Genomic DNA, 24912 nt, shown 5'->3' with positions numbered 1-24912 from the left:
GGGGGTTTTTTGTATTGCTATATTTATGCTCTATTCTTGGTTTGTGCGGCTGTAACGAAACCAAATTTCCCTCGGGATTAATAAAGTATATGGAGCCCCGCCCCTCACTATCTGCCAATCACCCGGGATTCCGCTGACGTCAGAGGCCCGTCCCCCTCGAAACCTGTGAACCAACGTCAGCAACCCCGTCCCTTACTATGGCGCCAATTGGTTAGAATGTGAGGTGGGTCTTTTATGCACGTCCTATGACTGGTCACAGGGGACGCCTGTCAAGTGACGTCACCACAGGCGGCTGACGGCGCGGGACTTGCGGTGGCGGAGCCGGCGGGCGGTAAGCAGGGCCCGGGAGGGAGATGGGCTCTCGATCGCCCGGCTGTACTGGGCTGTTCTTTGCCCGCTGTGTGTGGGGTAGGCCTGGGGATACTGTCGGGCGGTGCCTGCGACTTGGAGAAGCCGAGGCACGGGTTGGGAGGCCGTCGGTTTGAGGCTGGGCCCGAGTGAGTGGTCCCCGTAAGGGGCTAGCAGCCGTTGCACAGTGCGATCCCACTAACCGTGGCCTTGACGGGCCAGCCTTTCGGAAAGCGGTGAGACCTGGCTGGCTTAGGTTGTGCCGATGTTGTGAGTGTTGGGCAGCACTCACACCCTGATGGTCTCGGCCTGAACTGTTGATTCCGTTCCATAGGTGCTACCTTCAGCGTTTTGTGTATGTTGAATTGTTGGCAGTTCTGGGTTTATTGTCAAATCCACAAGCACAGATTGACTGTTTATTGTCAGGTGCATAAGTGCAATTAACAACTTACTCACAGGCATGTAGCACAATATAAACACCATTCATAAGAAAATATGCACATTTTTTACAAGGAAGATCACGGTCAGAATTTAAAAAAACAAAGTACAAAGTGATCATGGTGTTGCTGAACTGTAGTGATTAAAGAATCACTGTGTTGCACTATGTGAAATTTGTTTTGCATAAAATTACCATAAATTACAAAGTTAATAGTGCAAAAATAAAGACACAAGGACATAATGTATGTGGACCGTTTGGAACCAGCATCTTCTGTAGATGCGTATTGGAGAATTTATTGACTGGTTGTATCACGGTCTGGTATGGAAACACCATTGCCCTCGAACGGAAGATTCTACAAAAAGTAGTGGATATGGCCCAGTCCATACCGGTAAAGCCCTCCCTACCATTGAGCACATCTACATGGAGTGCTCTTTCAGGAAACAAGGATCCATCATCAGGGACCTCACCACCCAGATCATCGGTATCTCTGCAATCACAAAGAATCTACAGCAGCCAGGATCAGGAGCAGTATTTACCCCTCAACCATCTGACTGTTGTACCAGAGGGGATAACTTCATTCAACGCAACACTGAACTGTTCCTACAACATACGTAGTCACTTTCAAGGACTACTCATCTTATGATCTTGATACTGTTATTTTCTTTTTTAATTTGCACAGTTTGTTATCTTTTGTATATGGTGACATATATGTGCTTTGATAATAAATTTACTTTGGAATTTCACAACATGTGCCAGTGACATTAATTCTAATTCTGATGGTGGAGGGGAAGAAGTTGTTTCTGAGTTGTTGAGTGTGGATTGTCAGGCTCCTGTAATTACTTCCTGATGGTAGTAACAAGAAGAGGAGTGTCGCAGATATTGCCTCGATGGTCGAGAGGGTTGTGCCTGTGATGGAGCTGGCTAGTCTGCAACTCCCTGCAGCCTCTTGTGGTCCTCTGCATTGGAGCTTCCATACCAGGCTGTGATGCTCTCCACCAAGACCTGTTAGTGTGGGACTTCAGATTTCTGTATCTCCTGCCTGATGACAGCTGCGAGAAGCTGGCTCAGATGGTGGGGATCTTTGATAATGGATGTTGCCTTCCTGTAGGATTGGGCAGCTTCTGTGGAATGTGCCCATATGTTTTATTTAGCTGCTTACATGTGTATGCTTGAAGGACAGTTACACATGAAGATATGAGGTGGCTCTCCAGATGAAGGAGAATCCAAACAGCTTCACAGATAGACTGTATTAAGAGCAAAAGAACAGCAAGGGACAGAAACAACAGGAATTCTGCAGATGCTGGAAATTCAAGCAACACACATCAAAGTTGCTGGTGAACGCAGCAGGCCAAGCAGCATCTGTAGGAAGAGGTACAGTCGACGTTTCAGGCCGAGACCCTTCGTCAGGACTAACAAGGGACAGAATTGATCCTCTGGAAGATCTATACGTGGAGCTGAAAGTGATGAGGGAGATCTTAAATGGATTTTTTTGTATCTGTATTTACTCAGGAGACAGACATAGAGTCTAAATACGTGAGGCAATGCAGCAGTGAGGTCATGGATCCTTTTTAGAGTACAGAGGAGGAGGTGTTTGAGGCAAATTAGGGTGGATAAATCCCCACGGCTTGTCAATATGTTCCCTTTGACACTGTGGGAGACTAGTGCAGAAATTGCAAAGGCCCTAGTAGAGATAATTAAAACATTCTTAGCTACGGGTGAGGTGTGGACAGTTTGGAGGATAGCTAATTTTATTCTATTGTTGAAGAAATGCTCTAAGAATAAGCCAGACAATTATAGAATAGTGAGCCTGATGTCAGAAGTGGGAAAGTTATTGGAAGGTATTCTACGGGATTGGATATATATTTGGATAGATACGTGCTGATTAAGGATAGTCAACATGGTTTTGTGCATGGTAAGTCATGTCTAACCAATCTTAAGAGTGGTTTGAGTAGGTTACCAGGAAAGTTGATAAAGGCAAGGCAGTAGATGTTGTAAACATGGAACTCAGCAAGGCATTTAACAAAGTCCCATGGGGGCCTGATCAAAAAGGTTCAGTCACTCGGCATTCAAGATGAGGTAGTAAATTGGATTAGACATTGGCTTTGTGGAAGAAGCCAGAGAGTGGTGGTAGAGGGTTGCCTGTGACCAGCGGAGTACCGCAAGGATTGGTGCTGAGTCCATTGTTGTTTGTCATCTATATCAATGATTTGGGTGATAATGTGTTAATCTGGATCAGCAGATTTGTGGATGACACCCAGACTGATGATGTAGTGGATAGCAAGGAAGACTGTCAAAGCTTGCTGTGGGATCTGGACCAGCTGGAAAAATGGCAGATGGAATTTAATGCAGACAAGTGTGAGCTGTTGCACTTTGGGAGGACCAACCAGGGTAGATCTTACACAATGAGCAGTAGGGCACTGAGGAGTGTGGTAGAACAGAAATCTAGGAATTCAGATCCATAATTCCTTGTGAAAGTGGCATCGCAGGTAGATAGGTTGGAAAGCGCTTGACACATTGGTCTTCATAACTCAATGTATTAAGTGTAAAGATGTTTTACTGGAATTGTATAAAATGTTGGTGAGGCCTAATTTGGAATATCGTGTGCAGTTTTGGTTATCTACCTATGGGCAAGATGTAAATAAGATTGAACGAGTGCAGAGAAAGTTGACAAGGCTGTTGCCAGGATCTGAGAGCTTGAGTTATAGGGAAAGGTTGAATAGGTTAGGACTTAGGGGAACATGAGGGAAAACCTCTTCATTCAGAGGGAGGTGAGAGTGTGGAATTAACTGCTGGCAGAAGTGGATATATGTTTGATTTCATTATTTGAGAGAAATTTGGAAAGGTACATGGATGGGAAGGGTATGGAGGGCTATGGTCTGACTGCAGGCCAATGGGACGTAACAGATTAGTGATTTGGTACATACTAGATGGGCCAAGGGGTCTGTTTCACTGCTGTAGCATTCTATGACTATGATATTGGTCAATAACCCTGCATTCTGTCTCAGATTCTCCTGAGTTGCTGAATTTTAGCAGCATTTTCTGTTGCAGGTACAGTAATAGGTTTTTTATTATCAAATGTAAAAGTTTTTGCTTACATGTTAGCCAAACAGATTGTTCCATACATAAGTACACCTTATGTATGGGGCAGAAAACGCTGGTGGGAGTTGTGTACAGGCCACCTAACAATAGTAGTGAGGTTGGGGATGGTATTAAACAGGAAATTAGAAATGTGTGCAATAAAGGAACAGCAGTTATAATGGGTGACTTCAATCTACATGTAGATTGGGTGAACCAAATTGGTAAGGGTGCTGAGGAAGAGGATTTCTTGGAATGTATGCGGGATAGTTTTTTGAACCAACATGTCGAGGAACCAACTAGAGAGCAGGCTATTCTGGACTGGGTATTGAGCAATGAGGAAGGGTTAATTAGCAATCTTGTCGTGAGAGGCCCCTTGGGTAAGAGTAACCATAATATGGTCGAATTCTTCATTAAGATGGAGAGTGACATAGTTAATTCAGAAAAAAAGGTTCTGAACTTAAAGAAGGGTAACTTTGAAGGTATGAGACGTGAATTAACTAAGATAGACTGGCAAATGAGACTTAAAGGGTTGACGGTGGATATGCAATGGCAAGCATTTAAAGGTTGCATGGATGAACTACAACAATTGTTCATCCCAGTTTGGCAAAAGAATAAATCAAGGAAGGTAGTGCACCCGTGGCTGACAAGGGAAATTAGGGATAGTATCAATTCCAAAGAAGAAGCATACAAATTAGCCAGAAAAAGTGGCTCACCTGAGGACTGGGAGAAATTCAGAGTTCAGCAGAGGAGGACAAAGGGCTTAATTAGGAAGGGGAAAGAAGATTATGAGAGAAAACTGGCAGGGAACATAAAAACTGACTGTAAAAGCTTTTATAGATATGTGAAAAGAAAAAGATTGGTAAAGACAAATGTAGGTCCCCTACAGACAGAAACAGGTGAATTGATTATGGGGAGCAAGGACATGACAGACCAATTGAATAATTAACATACATCAAAGTTGCTGGTGAACGCAGCAGGCCAAGCAGCATCTATAGGAAGAGGCGCAGTCGACGTTTCAGGCCGAGACCCTTCGTCAGGACTAACTGAAGGAAGAGTGAGTAAGGGATTTGAAAGCTGGAGGGGGAGGGGGAGATGCAAAATGATAGGAGAAGACAGGAGGGGCAGGGATAGAGCCGAGAGCTGGACAGGTGATAGGCAAAAGGGGATACGAGAGGATCATGGGACAGGAGGTCCGGGAAGAAAGACGGGGGGGGGGTGACCCAGAGGATGGGCAAGAGGTATATTCAGAGGGACAGAGGGAGAAAAAGGAGAGTGAGAGAAAGAATGTGTGCATAAAAATGAGTAACAGCTGGGGTACGAGGGGGAGGTGGGGCCTAGCGGAAGTTAGAGAAGTCAATGTTCATACCATCAGGTTGGAGGCTACCCAGACGGAATATAAGGTGTTGTTCCTCCAACCTGAGTGTGGCTTCATCTTTACAGTAGAGGAGGCCGTGGATAGACATGTCAGAATGGGAATGGGATGTGGAATTAAAATGTGTGGCCACTGGGAGATCCTGCTTTCTCTGGCGGACAGAGCGTAGATGTTCAGCAAAGCGGTCTCCCAGTCTGCGTCGGGTCTCACCAATATATAAAAGGCCACATCAGGAGCACCGGACGCAGTATATCACCCCAGTCGACTCACAGGTGAAGTGATGCCTCACCTGGAAGGACTGTTTGGGGCCCTGAATGGTGGTAAGGGAGGAAGTATAAGGGCATGTGTAGCACTTGTTCCGCTTACACGGATAAGTGCCAGGAGGGAGATCAGTGGGGAGGGATGGGGGGGACGAATGGACAAGGGAGTTGTGTAGGGAGTGATCCCTGCGGAATGCAGAGAGGGGGGGGAGGGAAAGATGTGCTTAGTGGTGGGATCCCGTTGGAGGTGGCGGAAGTTACGGAGAATAATATGTTGGACCCGGAGGCTGGTGGGGTGGTAGGTGAGGACCAGGGGAACCCTATTCCTAGTGGGGTGGTGGGAGGATGGAGTGAGAGCAGATGTACGTGAAATGGAGGAGATGCGTTTAAGAGCAGAGTTGATAGTGGAGGAAGGGAAGCCCCTTTCTTTAAAAAATGAAGACATCTCCCTCGTCCTAGAATGAAAAGCCTCATCCTGAGAGCAGATGCGGCGGAGACGGGTTCTGTCTTCACTAAGGAGGACATAAATAATCTTCTGGAAATAGTAGGGGACAGAGGGTCCAGTGAGATTGAGGAACTGAGGGAAATACATGTTAGTAGGGAAGTGGTGTTAGGTAAATTGAAGGGATTGAAGGCAGATAAATCCCCAGGGCCAGATGGTCTGCATCCCAGAGTGCTTAAGGAAGTAGCCCAAGAAATAGTGGATGCATTAGTGATAATTTTTCAAAACTCGTTAGATTCTGGACTAGTTCCTGAGGATTGGAGGGTGGCTAATGTAACCCCACTTTTTAAAAAAGGAGGGAGAGAGAAACCGGGGAATTATAGGCCGGTTAGCCTAACGTCGGTGGTGGGGAAACTGCTGGAGTCAGTTATCAAGGATGTGATAACAGCACATTTGGAAAGCGGTGAAATGATCGGACAAAGTCAGCATGGATTTGTGAAAGGAAAATCATGTCTGACGAATCTCATAGAATTTTTTGAGGATGTAACTAGTAGAGTGGATAGGGGAGAACCAGTGGATGTGGTATATTTGGATTTTCAGAAGGGTTTTGACAAGGTTCCACACAGGAGATTAGTGTGCAAACTTAAAGCACACGGTATTGGGGGTAAGGTATTGATGTGGATAGAGAATTGGTTGGCAGACAGGAAGCAAAGAGTGGGAATAAACGGGATCATTTCAGAATGGCAGGCGGTGACTAGTGGGGTACCGCAAGGCTCAGTGCTGGGACCCCAGTTGTTTACAATATGTATTAATGACTTGGATGAGGGAATTAAATGCAGCATCTCCAAGTTTGCGGATGACACGAAGCTGGGCGGCAGTGTTAGCTGTGAGGAGGATGCTAAGAGGATGCAGGGTAACTTGGATAGGTTGGGTGAGTGGGCAAATTCATGGCAGATGCAATTTAATGTGGATAAATGTGAAGTTATCCACTTTGGTGGCAAAAACAGGAAAGCAGATTATTATCTGAATGGTGGCTGATTAGGAAAAGGGGAGGTGCAACGAGACCTGGGTGTCATTATACACCAGTCATTGAAAGTGGGCATACAGGTATAGCAGTCGGTGAAAAGGGCGAATGGTATGCTGGCATTTATAGCAAGAGGATTCGAGTACAGGAGCAGGGAGGTACTACTGCAGTTGTACAAGGCCTTGGTGAGACCACACCTGGAGTATTGTGTGCAGTTTTGGCCCCCTAATCTGAGGAAAGACATCCTTGCCATAGAGGGAGTACAAAGAAGGTTCACCAGATTGATTCCTGGGATGGCAGGACTTTCATATGATGAAAGACTGGATGAACTAGGCTTATACTCGTTGGAATTTAGAAGATTGAGGGGGGATCTGATTGAAATGTATAAAATCCTAAAGGGATTGGACAGGCTAGATGCAGGAAGATTGTTCCCGATGTTGGGGAAGTCCAGAACGAGGGGTCACAGTTTGAGGATAAAGGGGAAGCCTTTTAGGACCGAGATTAGGAAAAACTTCTTCACACAGAGAGTGGTGAATCTGTGGAATTCTCTGCCACAGGGAACAGTTGAGGCCAGTTCATTGTCTATATTTAAGAGGGAGTTAGATATGGCCCTTGTGGCTAAAGGGATCGGGGGTATGGAGGGAAGGCTGGTGCAGGGTTCTGAGTTGGATGATCAGCCATGATCATACTGAATGGCGGTGCAGGCTCGAAGGGCCGAATAGCCTACTCCTGCACCTATTTTCTATGTTTCTATGTTTCTACATCAAGGTAGTACAAAGGAAGGAAAATAACAATGTAGAATATGTTGTACACCTGAACGCAAAAAATTGCAGAGAGTTGTGAACACAAGTCAGCACAACAGGGAAAGCAGCCTCCCCTCTGTGGACTTTCTCACTGCCTCAGTAAAGCAGCCAGCATAATCACAGACCCCACCTACTCTGGTTTCTCTCCTCCGCTCTCCCATTGGGCAGAAGATACAAAAGCCTGAAGGCATGTACCACCGGGCTCAAAGACAGCTTTAATCCAACAGTTAATCAGACTCTTGTGCTATGAGATAGACTCTTGGCCTCACAATCTTTATGGTCTTGCACTTTATCTTCTACCTTGTCTACTCAATGCACTGTGTAATGAATTGTTTTGTAAGACAATCTTTTCTTTGTATCTTTGTACATGTGACAATAGTAAGTCAGTACCAGTATGTTGGGTGTCCATCATATCCAACAATGACAGGAGACTTCTGTTGGAGATTCTTTAAAGTGAAAAAACCATTGTACTGGGGCCATTCCATGCTCCGGACCTCGGAAGTCTGGAACCAGTAGGATGAGTCATCACAGCTTGGGTCTTCCTAGGTTGCAGTGGATGACCATGACTTCATCTGTGCTCGTCATGCCCTTTGTTCTCCATGAAACTTTGCAGAACCTTCTTCATGGCAGTTGGATCTCACTGTTAATCTCATCTGCCCAGTGTGCTGGAACTGACTTTGCACGCTAGAACGTGCCTCTATCTCATTGGAGTATGAAGCCCGTCGTCTATCTTCACCTAGTTTAACCTGCCTGTTGAAACGGTGTACCGGGGTGTGGCCGCTGTTGCGCGCAAACAGCTACTTTGAGCCACGGGTGAGAGCTGAGTATCCAAAAGTGAGCGAGCAGTTCCAAAATGGACAGGACACGCCCCTTCACTAGAGGTGCTACCCCTCCCTGGACACCCCATACAACTCCAACGATACCAATACCAATCTAGTGTTGCAGTGTCAGAAAGTGCAGTGCAGGCAAATGACCGCAGCTGTTTAGTTTTGTTTTGCTTTTTAGACTGGATTTCTCCTGCTTATTGTGAACATCAGGTGAGGGGGTATCAAACCCTGACCTTGCCAGTGGTGCCAAACTTAATTAGGATGAATAAGTTCAAGGAAACCTCCTGAGCCCAGACAGCAGTAGGTTGTGGTGCAAACAAGTATGCTCCGTTGGAGTGAGTAGGTAGGTGTCCCTGTGGAATCTGAGATGTTTGCTTGGACATGGCACAAGGAAACAACTGTATTTTGCAAGTTACTCCCTGGTGGCTATTTTTCATCCTTCTGCATATCATTGTATTGCATGAGAAAAGTAGAAGGAACAATGAGATATCAAAGTCAAAGTAAGTTTATTATCGAAGTGTATACTGTATATGTCACCATACAAGCCTAAGATTTGTTTTCTTGTGGGCATTCACGTGCGCAGCCCTCCGGTGAAAAATGATATCGCATCCGTTAAATAGAGGCGGTGGACAATTCTGATTTGATGGACACGGACGTGAAAGCGCAGAGGAACATCTGGAGAAATTTCTGAAATGCCAGTTCGCTGCTGTTGTTACTGTGCGATTGGGAATCTTTCGGAGGGAAGGCCTCAAAATCCCCGGCTTTGCCTGCTGTTGGTGACTGAGATGGAGGTGGAATCATTCGGATAGAGATGGCGCTCAGTACTCGGTGCCGGACAGCTGATCAGAGCTCGAAGTTTTCGGATGACTCAGAGTCAGACCGTGGTCGGGTATGGCAGGGAGAGATTTTCTTCCTTCTCCCATCTGCATGAGATGTGGGATATTTGAGAAACTTTGAACTTTTTACTGTGCCCATGGACTTCTTCATCAAGTTATAGTATTGTTGCACTGTTGTAACTATATGTTATAATTATGTGGTTTTGTTAGTTTTTTTCAGTCTTGGTCTGTCATGTGTTTTGTGATATCACACTGGAGGAAATATTGTATTATTTCTTAATGCATGCATTACTATATGACAATAAAAGAGAACTACATGTCTTCATAATCTAAATACAAAGAAGCACAATAGAATCGATGACTGCACACAAGACAAACAACCAATGTGCAGGCAGATACATACATACATAAATAAATAAATAAATAACTGATAATTATTGAGAACATGAGATGAAGCGTCCTTGAAAGTGAGTCCACAGGTAGTGGGAGCAGTTTAATGTTGGGGTGAGTGAAATTATCCCCTCTGGTTCAAGAGCCTGATGGTTGAGGGATTAATAACTGTTCCTGAACCTGGTGGTGTTGGATGTAACTTTTTTTCCAAATGGATCTTCTGGTAAAACCTTTTTTTAAAGAAAGCCTCCAAAGTAATTCCCCTTCTTTAATTTTTTGACCTGATTAAGGGTTTTGGCCCAGAATGTTTGTTCCTCTCCATAGATTGTGCTTGACCTGCTGAGTTCCTCCAGCATTGCGTTTGTGTGTGTATGTGTTGCTTAATTCTCTTATCTGATTTCCTTTTAAAGGGAAGTTCATACATGATTTCAAGTACACATTAAATGTCTTTGATAAAGCTGTGCTTCCCTCTACTGTTCCTAGCCATTTTTTTCTCCTTTACATTTGCAATGTAGTGACAACAACTCTCAGTTCAAACACATCCAACAGTATTGCTTTTCAGTTCATGTACAGTGGATGCCAGTTAATCGGGCCATTGGTTAATTGGGACAGCCGCTTATTTGGGACAACTCTTAAAGAACAAAAGCTAATCAAGAAAATTGCCAGGATTCCCTTTCACAAATAAGAGAAAATCTGCAGATGCTGGAAATCCAAGCAACACACACAAAATGCTAGAGGAACTCAGCGGGCTTCTTAACTTTCCTAAATGCCTTGTTTCTCTCCCTGATTGCCTCTGCACGCTCCTCAATCCACCATGGTACAGCCTTTCTCCTATTAATGCCCTTTTTAATAGGAATCTCTTCCACCAGTTTGGTGAATAATGTGACATAACCTTTCATTGCACAAACCCACATCATCCTCAACATTTAGCCCTGACAGACGTTCATCACATAAAACCTTAAACTTCTCCCAGTTTGCTTTACCCAAATTCCACCACCTAAAACTAGCCTTCTGTCCCCTATATAAATTCACACCCAAGCTTATAAATATGGGAAAATTATCACTCCCCAATTATCATCTCCCATGACAGCCCACTCACTCACTCCAGCCAGAAAGTTTCAAACTATAGCAGTTACAGAACTATTAATGAACATTGAATCTCATGCCCCTCTTATCATTAAGACACACAAGGTGTGAAATATCTAAAAATTCTTGTCCAATCAAATCATTACCATCATTTTGCGAACAACCCACAGTGAACCACGTGCATTAAAATCCCAACACCATACTACAGTTAGTGAGCTAGAGCTACATATGCTTTCCAACAAATCAATTGAAATGTTTCCACAAGGGTTATAAAAATTTACCACTTTAATGACTCTGTGTTGATTCAAGTACTTCTACTACAAGTGCCTATGTCTTGTCCCTTTCCTTTTAAAACTTGCAACATCACTCCCTCTACCAACTAGTTCTTCAAGCCTAATTACAATATAATCCTGCAAGGAAATACTTAAATGTGGTAATAACCAGGTTTCCTGAATACATATAATATTAGGTGGATTTGATAAATCAGAAATAAATTTCTTAAAGTCTTGATTATTAGAAATCAGGCTTCTCGCATTCCACTGCTATATTCTTATGCCCATTATATACCTTCACAAGGAGACTGAAACACAGATACCCCACCCATCAGAGCTTCATTTACAGCTTCCCACATAACACCTGTTATACCCAGATGCTTTTCAGAAGCTTTCACAATGATTTTAATTTTTTCAGTACGACTAGATGTTTGAGCAGAACAATTCACCACATCTGTTATGAACATCACAAACTTCATTTTATCAACTAGTAAAGTTCTTTAGTAAGAGAAGCATGATGCTGACGTATAGCCTCTGACTTCACATTCTGTTCTCTGATTGGTAATACTTTATCAATGTTTAGTTTAACATTTTGCACGGACTCTGCATAAGACACACCCAACTGTACTTTAACCTGTTGAACTTCAGCTGCCTTCTTAAGCACTTCACATTCTCTAAGCTGCACTATGTTCTCCACAATTACAACAATTAAGCTTTATGCCTTCACAATCTTCATACTTATGTTCCCCACCACAATTACTACATTTTAGTTTCCCATGACATACTGCCACAACATGCCCAAACCTCTGACATTTGTAACATCTAAGTGGGGGTGGAATATAAGCTTGTACATTATAACTAACATACCCCAAACTATATCAGGGAGCTTCGCTTCATCAAAACGTATCAATACAGATAAAGTATTTATCCTTTTCCTTATTTCTGACTACTTGCAATCTCTTTAACTCCTTAACCTTGCCTCCCAATAAATGAGATTTAACCTCTACTATCGAAATTTCCACAGGAACACCCGTTATAACACCCCTAACATCTCTATTTTCATTAGGCAACATAGATACTATCATTTCGCCGAGTAATGCCTTCTCATACTGCTTTTTATCCCTACAAACGATTAACACCTTTCCTCCTCTTCAAGTATGAGCACAATCTATATTCTTAAGGCCGATTTTAAACTCTGGAGAGGGATTGATAGAGGGCTGCTGTTCCTGAAATTTAAATTGAAGTCTTCTTTCCGTTTTTTTTTTCAAACTATCTCGCCTTTCCTCTCAATCTCTTGAAATCACTCCAATATTATGCTTCTGTTTTCCGTTTTCCAGATCTAGGTTCAATTTCATTCTAACCTGCCCTCACCCGACCCCTCCATTTCTGGTTCCTTTTCCAGATCGTCCCCCTGACCTGGACTTCCACTATTTTCCAACATCCCCACACCATTCACAGCCAGCGCCACCAACCGCCACTCCTCAGCCTCAAGCCGACCAGCCAGTCCAGCTTGGACCTTCCAGATACAGGCGTATTTATGCTGCAATCATATGAAACACCTTGACTGCACATGGTGATCTCCATTTAACTATGTGACTTCCAAAAACAATTGGCTGCACCAGTGATGATTTGGTTTGTCATATTAAAGGGGGTGAATACTTATGCAATCAATTATTTTCTGTTTTATATTTGTAATTAATTTAGATCACTTTGTAGAGATGTTTTCACTTCAGTACGAGAGTCTTTTTCTGTTGATCAATGTCAAAAAAGCCGAATTAAATCCATTTTGATTCAATGTTGTAAAACATGAAAGCTTCCAAGGGGGTGGGGGTTGAATATTTTCTATAGGCGCTGTAAATATGAATAATAACAACATTATTTACAAGGGGGTGAGCAGGAACATGAAGTTGGTGATTACAGTTAGTTCAACATTTGTGACAAGTTTGGTTAGGTACATGAATGGGAGGGGTTTGGTCCGGGTGCAGGTCGATGGAGTTAGGCAGTTCAAATGGATAGATCAAAGGTTCATTTTATTGTCAAAGTATGCATGTACCATATAACTGATGTTTGTGTACTCCCGATAGCTAATAAATACAGAAAGAACTTTGGGTATTGATGAAAGAAAAGGCATCAACTCCCCCTCCCCCAGCAAAAAATAGCCACAAAAACAATCACCGACTCCCTACACATAACAATCCCTGACACCCTCACTCACAGAAAAGAACACTGACCGTAGCACCAAATCCTCAACCACCCTACACACAAAAAATTAACTGATCTCCCACCTGTCAATCGTCCACAAGAAAGCTAACACTGAAAACCTGAAGGGAAATAATATAAAGTACAGTCCAATAATCACATAAATCTCAGAATCTGGGAAATGTCTTTTCATCTGCATACGAGGAGAGCAGCTGCACAAACTCAGTCGTTCCATAAAGCATGGCTGCTGACCTGGGTCCAAAGACCACCAATCCAGTTGCTGACCGTCTTCGTTGGGGAGCCTTCGATGACCCCCTTTGTATTCACCTCAATACTTGAATCTTCCTTGCTACTTTGTAATGTTGTTCATGACACTGCGCCTCTGCTCTGGCCTTTAGCATGAGTCATCTTGAGTTCTCTGTCCTTTTTAGTCCCCTCCCAACCCCGTCTCTGATCCCCATGAGGCTGCTCTCCGGACACAGTGTAGCGCTGGATCCTATGATTGAGTTTCACGAGACGTGACAGGCTCCAACAGTTTCCGTTACACAAACAAGACATAAAAGATAGTTGGGCCGAAGGGCCTGTTTCTGTGCTGTAGTTTTCTATGACTCTTAGCCACAATGCTATTGAATGTCTGAGCAGACACTTCTAATTTGTTTATTCATAAGTAATTACATTTGAAAATGAGGATAATTAAAACAAACAATGTACCCTCTCAGGGTACTCACGGCGCAACTCTTGTGCATTAAGGTGCAGTGGAAAGCTGATGTGCAAAGGAGATGACGATGGTGATGAATATGGGCTTGATTAAGTGCTTGTTATTGATGGTAAGAGTTCTTTGTGATTTTCTTTTTGTCCCCTGGATGACTGAAGAACAGTGCTTATCTGACCTTCCTCTTCATCTGATAAAGGCACTTATAGTAGATCCTGGCAGATGGGATCTGTCAGCCTTGGTTGGCAGCTCATCTTGGAGAAGGAAAATTCTGATCTCAAACCTCTGCTACCTTGCAGCTGTACCCACTCATGGGGAAAGCTTCAGGATTAAACCCCAAGGGAAAAGTCCAGAGCTGGGGTTCCCAAGGCATTCCTACAACGAGTTCAACACTGACTGGTGCCAAACTGTATCAGTCTCTGCCATTCCTTTGGATTCATCAGCTGTATGGAGTGGGGAGCGTGCTTGCTCTCCATATCATGCTGCCCTGCTTTCATATCACGTAGACAGCTAGGACCAACGAAGGGCTGTCACTCACAGCAGAGGTCAGCATTTTCCATCGTGCAGCCATAGTTTCCACTTTGCTCTTTATTGGGATTGTTATCTTTGAAGATGGGTGTCATTTTTGGTATGTGAAAGAATGCCCTGAAAAGCCTGTTGGTAGCAAGCTCTTGTGATGGTGGTGATATGTTAGTGGCTTCTTGTCCCATTCACAGCTTTAATTGCTCAAATTCAGCAGATTACAAATGGATGGTCTGTGAGCTCTTCAATAAAGCTAATCTAATCTTATCTTTGTCACATGTACATTGAAACACCGAAATATACAGTGAAATGTGTCGTTTGTGTCGACCACCAACACAGTCGTGTGGGGACAGCTTGCAAGTGTCACCATGCCTCCTGCGCCAACATAGCATACCCACCACTCACTAACCCTAACTGGTAATTTCAAATGTGGGAGGAAACTAGAGCACTCGGAGGAACCTCACACTGTCATGTGGAGAGCATACAAACTCCTTACAGAGAGCAACAGGAATTGAACCTGGGTGGCTGGCGTTGTAATAGTATTACGCTAATCACTATGCTCCTGTGCCACCGTACATGTTCCAGTATGGTATGTTCAGTACTGTACTGGAACGTGAGACTCCAGAAACTTCCACATCATCCCAATCCTCTCATCGAACTCAACCTGGCAGTGTCTTGGAGATCTTGCAAGTTTATATGCAATGGGAGTCTTGTACGCAGCGTGCCTTTAATTTCCTGCATACACCATTCATCACTGCCTGAGTTTCTCTGTCTTAAAATGCACTAAAGAGGCCTATGTCTGTCTCATCATGTACTTCTTCCAAATTTTCAGAGTGAAATTGCATTCCATCCAACAGGGTCTTGTGATCACAAGAAAGGCGAATAAGACAATCACTTGCTATTAAACTGCACAGGGTCTTCACACACCTCTGTCACAGGCGGCATCATGGTCTGCACCAAGCCCAGCTCGTTCAGTTTCTTCGCCAATGATGGGGATAGACTTGCAGTACTTTAAGTTCTTAATGTCCAGCAGGGTCTTGCAATTGTAAAATACATTTAACAAAGACAATAACACCTTTGGTTGATCCTGTAAAATGGCAGTACGGGACTAATCCCTTAAGCCTACACAATGTCAATTACCTTCCTCACGTTCATGTGCCTAATATCTTTTAAATAGTCCCTGATCTATCTGCCTCTACCACCATCCCTAGGCAGTGCATTTCGTATCATCTGCAAACTTGGCAACAGAGCCATCTATTCCATCATCTAAATCATTGATATACAGCATAAAAAGAAGTGGTCCCAACACCAACCCCTGCGGAACACCACTAGTCACTGTCAGCCAACCAGAAAAGGATCCTTTTATTCGCACTCACTGTGTCCTACCAATCAGCCAATGCTCTAACCATGCTAGTAATTTTCCTGTAATCTGATAAACCTTTATCAGATCTCCTCTCAGCCTCTGCTGCTCCAGAGAAAACAACCCAAGTTTGTCTAATCTCTCGTTATAGCACATGCCTTCTAATTCAGGCGACATGGTAGCGTAGTGGTTAGCACGCTTTACAGTGCAGGTAACCCTACCTCAATACTCTATTTCTGGGGGTTTTTTGAACTACTTATTTTAACTTAACTATTTAATAGATATATATTTACTGTAATTCAGTTTTTCTCCTGAATATTTATCATGTATTTCATTGTACTGCTGCTGTAAAGTTAAATTTCACAACATAGACTGGTGATATTAAACCCAATTCTGAATTGCCGCTGCTGCCTATATGGATTTTTTTTACATTCTCCCTGTGACCACGAGGCGTTCCTTTGGTGCTCTAGTTTCCTCCCATGATTGAAAGATGTATTGGTTGGTAGGTTAATTCACCATGGTAAATTGTCCCTTGAATAAATTTAGATTAAATTAGGGGATTGCTGGGCAGTGTAGTTCGAAGGGCCAGAAGCATCCGTTGCGCACTGCATCTCAATAAATATAAATCCTGGTAAACCTATTCACACACGCACACAAAATGCTGAAGGAACTCAGCAAGCCAGGCAGCATCTATGGAAAAGAGTATAGTCAACATTTCCGTCTGAAATGTCGACTGTTCACTCTTTTCCATAGATGCTGCCTGGCCTGCTGAGTTCCTCCAGAATTTTGTGTGTTGCTTGGATTTCCAGCGACTCCAGATTTTCTCTTGTTTGTGACTGGTAAACCTCTTCTGCACCCTCTCCAAATTACAAATTGAATATTCTTTATTTGAGAACTAACTATGAAATAACATAATGATATGTGAAGGGAAGGAAATCGGACCATTATTGAACGTTTAATTAGTGTTAAGCACCAGTGAACTGTCATCATTAAGTGTGTTTGTCATTTGCATTGAGAATAACATTCAGTGAGTCAGGGGATCAAATGGCACCTGAGATGTTCCCAGAGTGTCTGACAGACTTCAACAACAGTGCCAGAATGAGCTTGTATTTTGCAGTTCTGTTTTTAGACCATAAAACATGCACTTTGTGTGATACCGACACATGCAGAAGATGCCATGAATAGTGCCTCTCCATCTCTGGGAATGGCCTGCATTACTCTGGCAGAGGATTCATCTGAATTTTGCTGGACCATTCATAGGCACAACTTTGGTAGTAATGGATCCTGCTGCAAACTGGCCAGAAATGTTCCCAATAGGTTCGCACACTGCTGATCTGTTGAGAGGCCTCTTCTGGTGTTTCAGAGCACTTAGTCAGTGACAATGGACCACAGTTTGTGGCATAACAATTTCAGTTATTCCTGAAAATGAACAGAATATGACATATTACATCTGTACTACATCACCCAGCTACAAATAACATGGTGGAAAGGTTTGTCCAGAGTCTAAAGAATGTACCATGAGCAATGTCAGCAGAACACACTATACTGACACTGAATCAGAATTGCCGATTTCCTCCTTGTGTATTGTAATGCAGCACACTGCACAACGAACAAATCACCAGCTATACTGTTCCCGAGTCATCCCTTGTGTTCATGCTTGAATCTCCTCAAACTCAATCTCAGAAGAATTATACAGGACAAACAACTGAGACAAATTGGAAATTCACTGTTTCACTCCTGGACAAGCAGTGCTGGTGAGGGACTACTGAGGTGATCAAAAGTGGGAACTCAAAGGTTAAGGACAGAACTCTCCTACACAGTGGAGATTTTTTTCAGATTTCATCTGGAGATAACACATGGATTAGTCAAGGAGAGCAGAATCAATTGTTAGAGAAGAAAGGTGGCTCCGGCTATCAGAACCACTTCCTGCAGTCCCAGAGTCAATCAGTTCCTTCAGTCACCACAGAGGAGGCCCAAAACTAGAACCTGAGGTTGTTTCACAGCCACTAGTCTCACCTGCCAAGCAGAGTGATCCCCCTTGTCAGGAAGGATATTATCCTACAAGAGTAAGAAATTGTCCACAATGATTAATTCTTTAGGCCTGAATGGGACAATTTAAAATTTACTCTGCTGTGGATGTCAGTGTAGTATTTGTGTTATATAGTAGAGATACATTTTTTATTGAGTGAAGCGAGGAGGGGTGTTATGTATTTAACATATCAGTAATATTCAAGTAATCTTGTAAATATTATTTGATTACACATTCTTGTTCATTTAAATAATTCACTCTGAGTTATATGTAAAAATAAGTGAATTGCATTTGTTATGACTCTACCACCTGATAACATGTGTGCCTCAGCTTAAAGTAAAAACAAGAAGTTCGACTCACATTTCTGGCACCCGTCTTTTCCTTTGAATTAGTTTAATGGTTTGGAATTACAAAACATAACAAACTGGACAGTTGATATTTTAGTTTGAGGCCTTTAATCTGAACTGAAAGATACAGGAGAGATTGCCAGTGTAAAGAGGGGGAAGGGTGGTCTGTGTCCTATTCTCATTCATGTAGACATTAATTCCCCTCCTCTCCCACATGCACCAGGAGCCTGTTGTTGGATTGGTCTGTGTAATTGTTACTTTTCTTGTATTTGTATTCATCCCACTTCATCCTATCCTTTCACAGTCCCATCAATAATAAAGAAATGTTAACTTCACTTCCAAGTAGTTTGTTGCTTGCTTTAAAGAGTTAATTGTAGTTTTTATTCCATTGTCAGCTGTAGTTCTGTTGGAACTGTACATTGCCAGTATACTCACAACTGCAGCTCCAACTGATGGTAAAACTATGTCTAACATTTTCCTTCAACTATCAGTACTGCTAGAATGCTTTTAGTTAAGCGGATCACACTCAATTAGCCAGTTGGATGTCCGTTGTATCCAACAATGACAGGACATCTGTGCAGGAGAATTTTTAAAAGTAGAAAAGTCACTGGGGCAGTTCCACTGTCTTGACCTTGGGTCAAGTGGTACAAGTAGTCGTCACAAACTGGGGTCTTCCTTGGTTGCAGTGGATGACCGTGACTTTGTGCCTCATCGTGCCCTTTGCTCTCCACGGAGCGTTGCAGAATCATATTCCTGACTGTTGGATCTCACTGTAGGTCTCATCTGCCCAGTCTGTCAGAGCTGACTTCACATGCTAGAACAGGCATGTCCCTATCTCACAGAGGTATGCGGCTCACCAGCTACCCTCTCCTGGTTTAACTCGCCTATTGGTGTATCGGGTTACAAACTGCTACTTGGAGTCACAGGTGAGAGCTGAGTGTCCGGGGGGTCGGGGGGGTGGTGGGGCAAAGTTGAATGGGCTACTCTGGAGTGGACACAGCCTGCCCCTTCCCCAGAGGTACATGGGGTGTCCATGCACCTTACATCATAGCTAACTCATGGTAAAATAAAACTGCTTAATAGAAGGGCAGACAAAGAGCAAAGGAGAATAAAAGGATAGCAACACACATAAAAGTTGCTGGTGAACACAGCAGGCCAGGCAGCATCTCTAGGAAGAGGTGCAGTCGACGTTTCAGGCCTAGACCCTTCGTCAGGACTAACTTCCTTCAGTTAGTCCTGACGAAGGGTCTCGGCCTGAAACGTCGACTGCACCTCTTCCTACAGATGCTGCCTGGCCTGCTGCGTTCACCAGCAACTTTGATGTGTGTTGCTTGAATTTCCAGCATCTGCAGAATTCCTGTTGTTTGAGAATAAAATGACATTAGGTGGCCTTAGCTTGCTCTTTGCATTAAATAACTCAGGGATGTTGGGCGGGAGGAGATCATTCAAGGCATTGAGATTCATTTATCACATTTTCTAAACACGTCGCTTGCGTTTAAACGTCACAACCCAAAGGATGAGGTTGTAGAGAATGTAGGGGAGATTTACCAGGATGCTACCTGGATTACAGAGCATGTTTTATGAGGATAGGATTTGCGTGCGAGGGCTTTTCTCTTTGGAGAGGAGGAGAATGAGAGTTGACTTAATCTCATTTTTAGGTAATTGGAAGAACGTGTAATGGGATATCAGGTAGTTTTTTTTTTGCAGAGTGGAAGGTGTGAAACACTTTGCCAGGGGTGGTGGTTGAGGCAGATACATTAGGGATATTTAAGAGACTCTTAGATAGGCACATGGATGATAGAAAAATGGAGGGATATGTAGGAGGGAAGGTTTAGATTGATCTTAGAGTAGGTTATAAGGTAGTGTAACTTCATGGGCCAAATCGTCTATACCAGACAACCCCAGTAGGCGGACCGCGCGGACCCATTGGCGCTTACGTGAACGCGCCTGTCATAACATGTAAATAATGCGCGTTGGTCTAATTGATTTTAACCTCATCCCACACTGTACACTTGACCTACACCCCCGTAGAGTACACAACCTACTGCGCGCTCTCTACGGTCCTTGACTAGATGGTGGCACACACCAGCTACCCGCCTGTCATCGAAGAAGCGAATCTGTCATCTAAGCGAATTGTTACCAGCAGTAAGTCACAGACCCTAAACCGAGAACAACATGGCCTGCCCGAAAAAGTGCAAAGTCGACCAGGAAAACCGTCAATTCAAATCTGACTGGTTTAGTTTTATTTTACTGGATCATGCCAATGCTAAACCGATATGCTTAATATGCATGCAGTCTGTAGCTGTCTGCAAATCAGAAAATCTAAAGCGGCACTTCAACACTGCACGTTGCCAGTTTTAATGTCAACTACCCTGCAAAATCAGAACGCAAACAAAAAATTGCAAATATGATAACATCATACAAGCACTCCATTTCTACTACAGTATCTGTAAGTCAGCATCTGCACAAGAGAGCGCAACAGCTGCATCATTGCATGTGTCATGGAAACTTGCCAAAGCTAAGGAGCCATTCGCTGATGCCGAGTTGATTAAAACGTGTGCAATTGATATGGTTGGCGAAGTTTTAAATCATGATGAGAAAACCAAGAAAAAGGTTGTGGCGGTGCCATTGTCGGCTAACACAGCAACAGGAAGAGTAGAAGTTTTAGCAGAGGAGTGGTTTTCCAATCCACTCACTGATTTGGAGAAAGCAGAAGCCATATCACTAGCCATAGACTCGTCCTGTGACCGAACCGATATGGAAGAGCTATCTATGTTCGCAAGATTTTTTGATGGGAAGACTTTTCGGGGAGAGCTACTTTGTTTGCTTCCTCTGCCTGGGCGCACAACTGGGGAAATAATTTTTTAACGAATTGACCCAGTTCTTTGAGAAGAATGGCTTGGATGTGAGCAAAATTGTGTCTGTTGTCACCGATGGGGCTCCGTCGATGGTGGGACAACACAAGGGCTTGGTAAGCAGGTTTGCCGCTGTTAACCCAGCACTCTTGGCATTTCATTGCATTATTCACAAATCAGTGTTGTGCGCTAAACAGAGTGGGGAAATGAAAGAGGCGATGGATACTGTGACGAGACTGGTAAATTTCGTTCATGAGAGTTCTAGTCTGCAACCGCCTTTTCAGAGCATTGCTGGATGAAATGTCAGCGGAACACAAAGATCTTTTGCTGCATAATGATGTTCGTGGCTGAGCAAAGGCCGTGTGTTGGAGAGGATGTGCGACCTGCGCCATGAGCTTGTGTCATTTTTATCCAGCCTGCAGAGCCAAAAAGCCCAAGGATTTAAGAGGTTTTTAAGTGACAACAAGGTGGTGGCACATGTTCTTTTTTTGTGTGACATCATGTCTCATCTAAATCAACTTAATCTGCAATTACAAGGCATCAACCACACTGTTGCGGACATGTACAAGGTGATTGAAGCTTTCCGGTCAAAGCTGAACCTTTTGGAGAGAGACGTTCTCTGGAGAAAGTTGCACTTTCCACGTCTGCGGGAGCATTGCGAGAAGAAGGAAATGCGGGAGGATCCAGTGATGAAGGACTTCGTGACGAGCCTGGCAGAAAACTTCAGGGAATGATTTGAAAGCTCCCCTAAACTCTCAGGTGACATCCTCCTCTTCCTGAGACAGCCGTTCTCCATTTCGGCTGATGGCCAGTGGACTGCAGAGGCCAAAAGGCTGGTGCCTTCCATAGATGAGGCCGCTTTGCAGATGGAGCTCTTGGAAATGGGAACATCTGATTTGCTCAAAGCACAACACAAGGACGTTGGGGTGAGTAACTTTTGGATCAACGTGGTTCCCCACGCTCAATTCAAAAACACGAGAGCTATTGCAATGCTCCTACTCACACTGTTCCCCTCCACATACACATGTGAGTCATCGTTTTCTTCAATGAACTCTATCAAGAATCAGGACAGGAATAGACTCTCCAATGCACATCTTGGCCAGTGCCTCAGGATTGCCACAGCAGAATACAGGCCCGACATCAGAAGGGTTGCCTCATCCCGTCGCTGTCACTCCTCTCACTGACTGGTGAGTGAATCAATTTATTTTTGTCCATTTGTCAATCTTATTGTGGCATAATAATATTACAACAACAATAATACTGATAATTTCATTTATAGCTACACTTCATACTTCAAATGTTATGTAGCTTAATTAAAAAGAACAAATAGATTAAATGAGAGAACAGAAACAGTGGAAAAGGCAGTAGTACTAAAACTCTTTGTGTGGAAGAGAAGTGGTGAAGACTATCATGTTTACAGTGTGTGTGTGTGTATATGTATTTTAAGTCCCAGATGAGTTCTCAATGTGACAGCTGACAGTTGTGATAGCTAGTCATAATTAAGTGGTTGGTTTTGGACTTACTTCATTTCAAGAGTGCATTTTTTTTCTTGTGTGACCCATAACATAGGCTTTGAGAATCCCAGGCCTAAATTGCTACTACTGCTACTGCTAATAATAATAATGGTAAAAGCAGCAACAACAACGTCTGCCCATGAAACAACTTACTGGTGCACTGAAAAAAACCCTGGACATTTTGGCCCTTGGCTTGGCATGCTTGACATAATTTGCCCCTTGTGGGAAACTGATTGGGGACCCCTAGTCTATGCTGTGCTGTAGTGTTGTTTGTTCTCTGTGCTGGGGCAGCCTGCAAGTGTCACCACACATTCGTGCACCAACATAGGATATCCACCATGCTCAGAACAACACAGAACACAGAAAGCAACAACAGAAACACAAGCTCAAGTCCTCCCCCCCCCCGCCCCCGGCCACACAGGCAGTCATCCAGGTCCAGGACAGGTCTCTGGGGATCTCAGAGTCCATACTCGCTCCCTGTTCTCCCATTGTTGGGCTCTCTGAGCTGCTGGCAGTTGTTCAGTGGTTTGCAATGAATACTAGTTCTAACAAATCAATAGCAACACCCACCAAGTGCTGGGGGAAGTCAGCAAGTCAGTAAGCATGTATGGAAATGAATAAACGATCGACATTTCAAGCTAAGACCTTTCTTTGGGACTGGAAAGGACTGTGGAAGATGCCAGAATTAGAAGGTGGGGGGAGGGGGAGGACAGGCTAGAAGATAATGGGTGAGCAACACACATCAAAGTTGCTGGTGAACGCAGCAGGCCAGGAAGCATCTCTAGGAAGAGGTACAGTCGACATTTCAGGCCGAGACCCTTTGTCAGGCTAATTCAATACTTATATTACTGTACTTCCCAAATTCATTGTAGTTGAAGGTTCAGAAAGGTTCTTGATGTGTTTTGTGCAGGGGGATGGGGTTGCCTTTTTCTTTTGTGCAGGGGGTGGGTTTGCTGTTTCTCTTTGAACTGACTTCCATGGTTTTTTTTGTTTCGTGGCTATCTGGAGAAGAAGAATCTCAGAGTTGTATACTGCATACATACTTTGATAATAAGTGAACCTTTGAACCTTTTTTTGAACATTTACTGACTCTATAATATAGGAGCTGAATTAGGCTATTCCATCTTGGCTGATTGGCTTTCCCTTTGAACTCCATTCCCCTGCCTTCTCTCTGTAATCTTTGACATCCTGACTAACCAAGAACCTATCAAGCTCTGCTTTAAGTATATCCAATGTCATGGCCCACACAGCTGTCCGTGGCAATCAAGTCCACAGATTCACCACTCTCTGGCTAACGAAATTTCTCCTCATCTCTTCTAAATTGATGCCCCTCTATTCTGAGGTTGTGCCCTCTGGTCCTAGACTCCCCCATTGTAGGAAACATCCTCCCCATATCTAGTACTTCCAAAATATTTGAGAGCACCTCTCATTCTTCTAAATTCCAGTGAAAGCAGCCCAGAGCCATCAAGCACTCCGTTCATTCCCGGAGTTATTCTGGTGAACCTCCTCTCTCACCTCTTCAATCCCAGTACATTCTTCGTTAGATATGGGGCCCTAAGCTAACCACATTACTCCAAAGCAAACGCACAAAATGCTGGAGGAACTCAGCAGGTCAGACAGCATCTATTAAAGTGAATAAACAGTTAACATTTTGGGCCAAGACTCTTCTTCAGAACACCAAACGTAGTCTGACCAACACCTTATATAAAGCTTAAGGATTACATTTTTCTTTTCATACTGCTGCGTTCTTGCAGTATTTTCAGTTTTTTTGTCTACTATTATTCATTATTGCTCTTAGTTCTTCGTAGTTTGAGCTTAAATGCTTGCTTGTAGAGTGATGTGGGAGACGTTGGTCATGTAGAACCGTGTCATAGTTATACTTTATTGATCCTGGGGGAAATTGCACCATAAATTAAATAGTAATAAAACCATAAATAATTAAATAGTAATATGTAAATTATGCCAGGAAATAACTCCAGGACCAGCCTATTGGCTCAGGGTGTCTGATCCTCCAAGGGAGGAGTTGTAAAGTTTGATGGCCACAGGCAGGAATGACTTCCTATGATGCTCAGTGTTGCATCTGGGTGGAATGAGTCTCTGGCTGAATGTACTCCTGTGCCCACCCAGTACATTATGTAGTGGATGGGAGACATTGTCCAAGACGGCATGCAACTTGGACAGCATCCTCTTTTCAGAC

The 24912-nt window shown here is 43.6% G+C and overlaps 1 protein-coding gene across 2 annotated transcripts in view; it reads left to right on the top strand.

Moving 5' to 3' along the window:
* The first annotated feature begins 258 nt into the window (after positions 1 to 258).
* pdcl (phosducin-like) overlaps positions 259 to 24912 on the top strand; it is a 47270-nt gene continuing 22616 nt past the window's right edge. Inside the window, exon 1 of one of the 2 annotated variants that reach the window (XM_063073317.1) lies at positions 259 to 331. The gene's annotated coding sequence lies outside the window, so the exon portion shown is untranslated. Of the gene's footprint in view, positions 332 to 22369; positions 22389 to 24912 lie in introns of those variants that run through there. The other variant, XM_063073316.1, reaches the window with a different exon arrangement.

Source organism: Mobula hypostoma, chromosome 21, assembly GCF_963921235.1.
Source record: "Mobula hypostoma chromosome 21, sMobHyp1.1, whole genome shotgun sequence".
Taxonomy (NCBI): domain Eukaryota; kingdom Metazoa; phylum Chordata; class Chondrichthyes; order Myliobatiformes; family Myliobatidae; genus Mobula; species Mobula hypostoma.
This window is presented reverse-complemented; position numbering and strand designations above follow the sequence as displayed.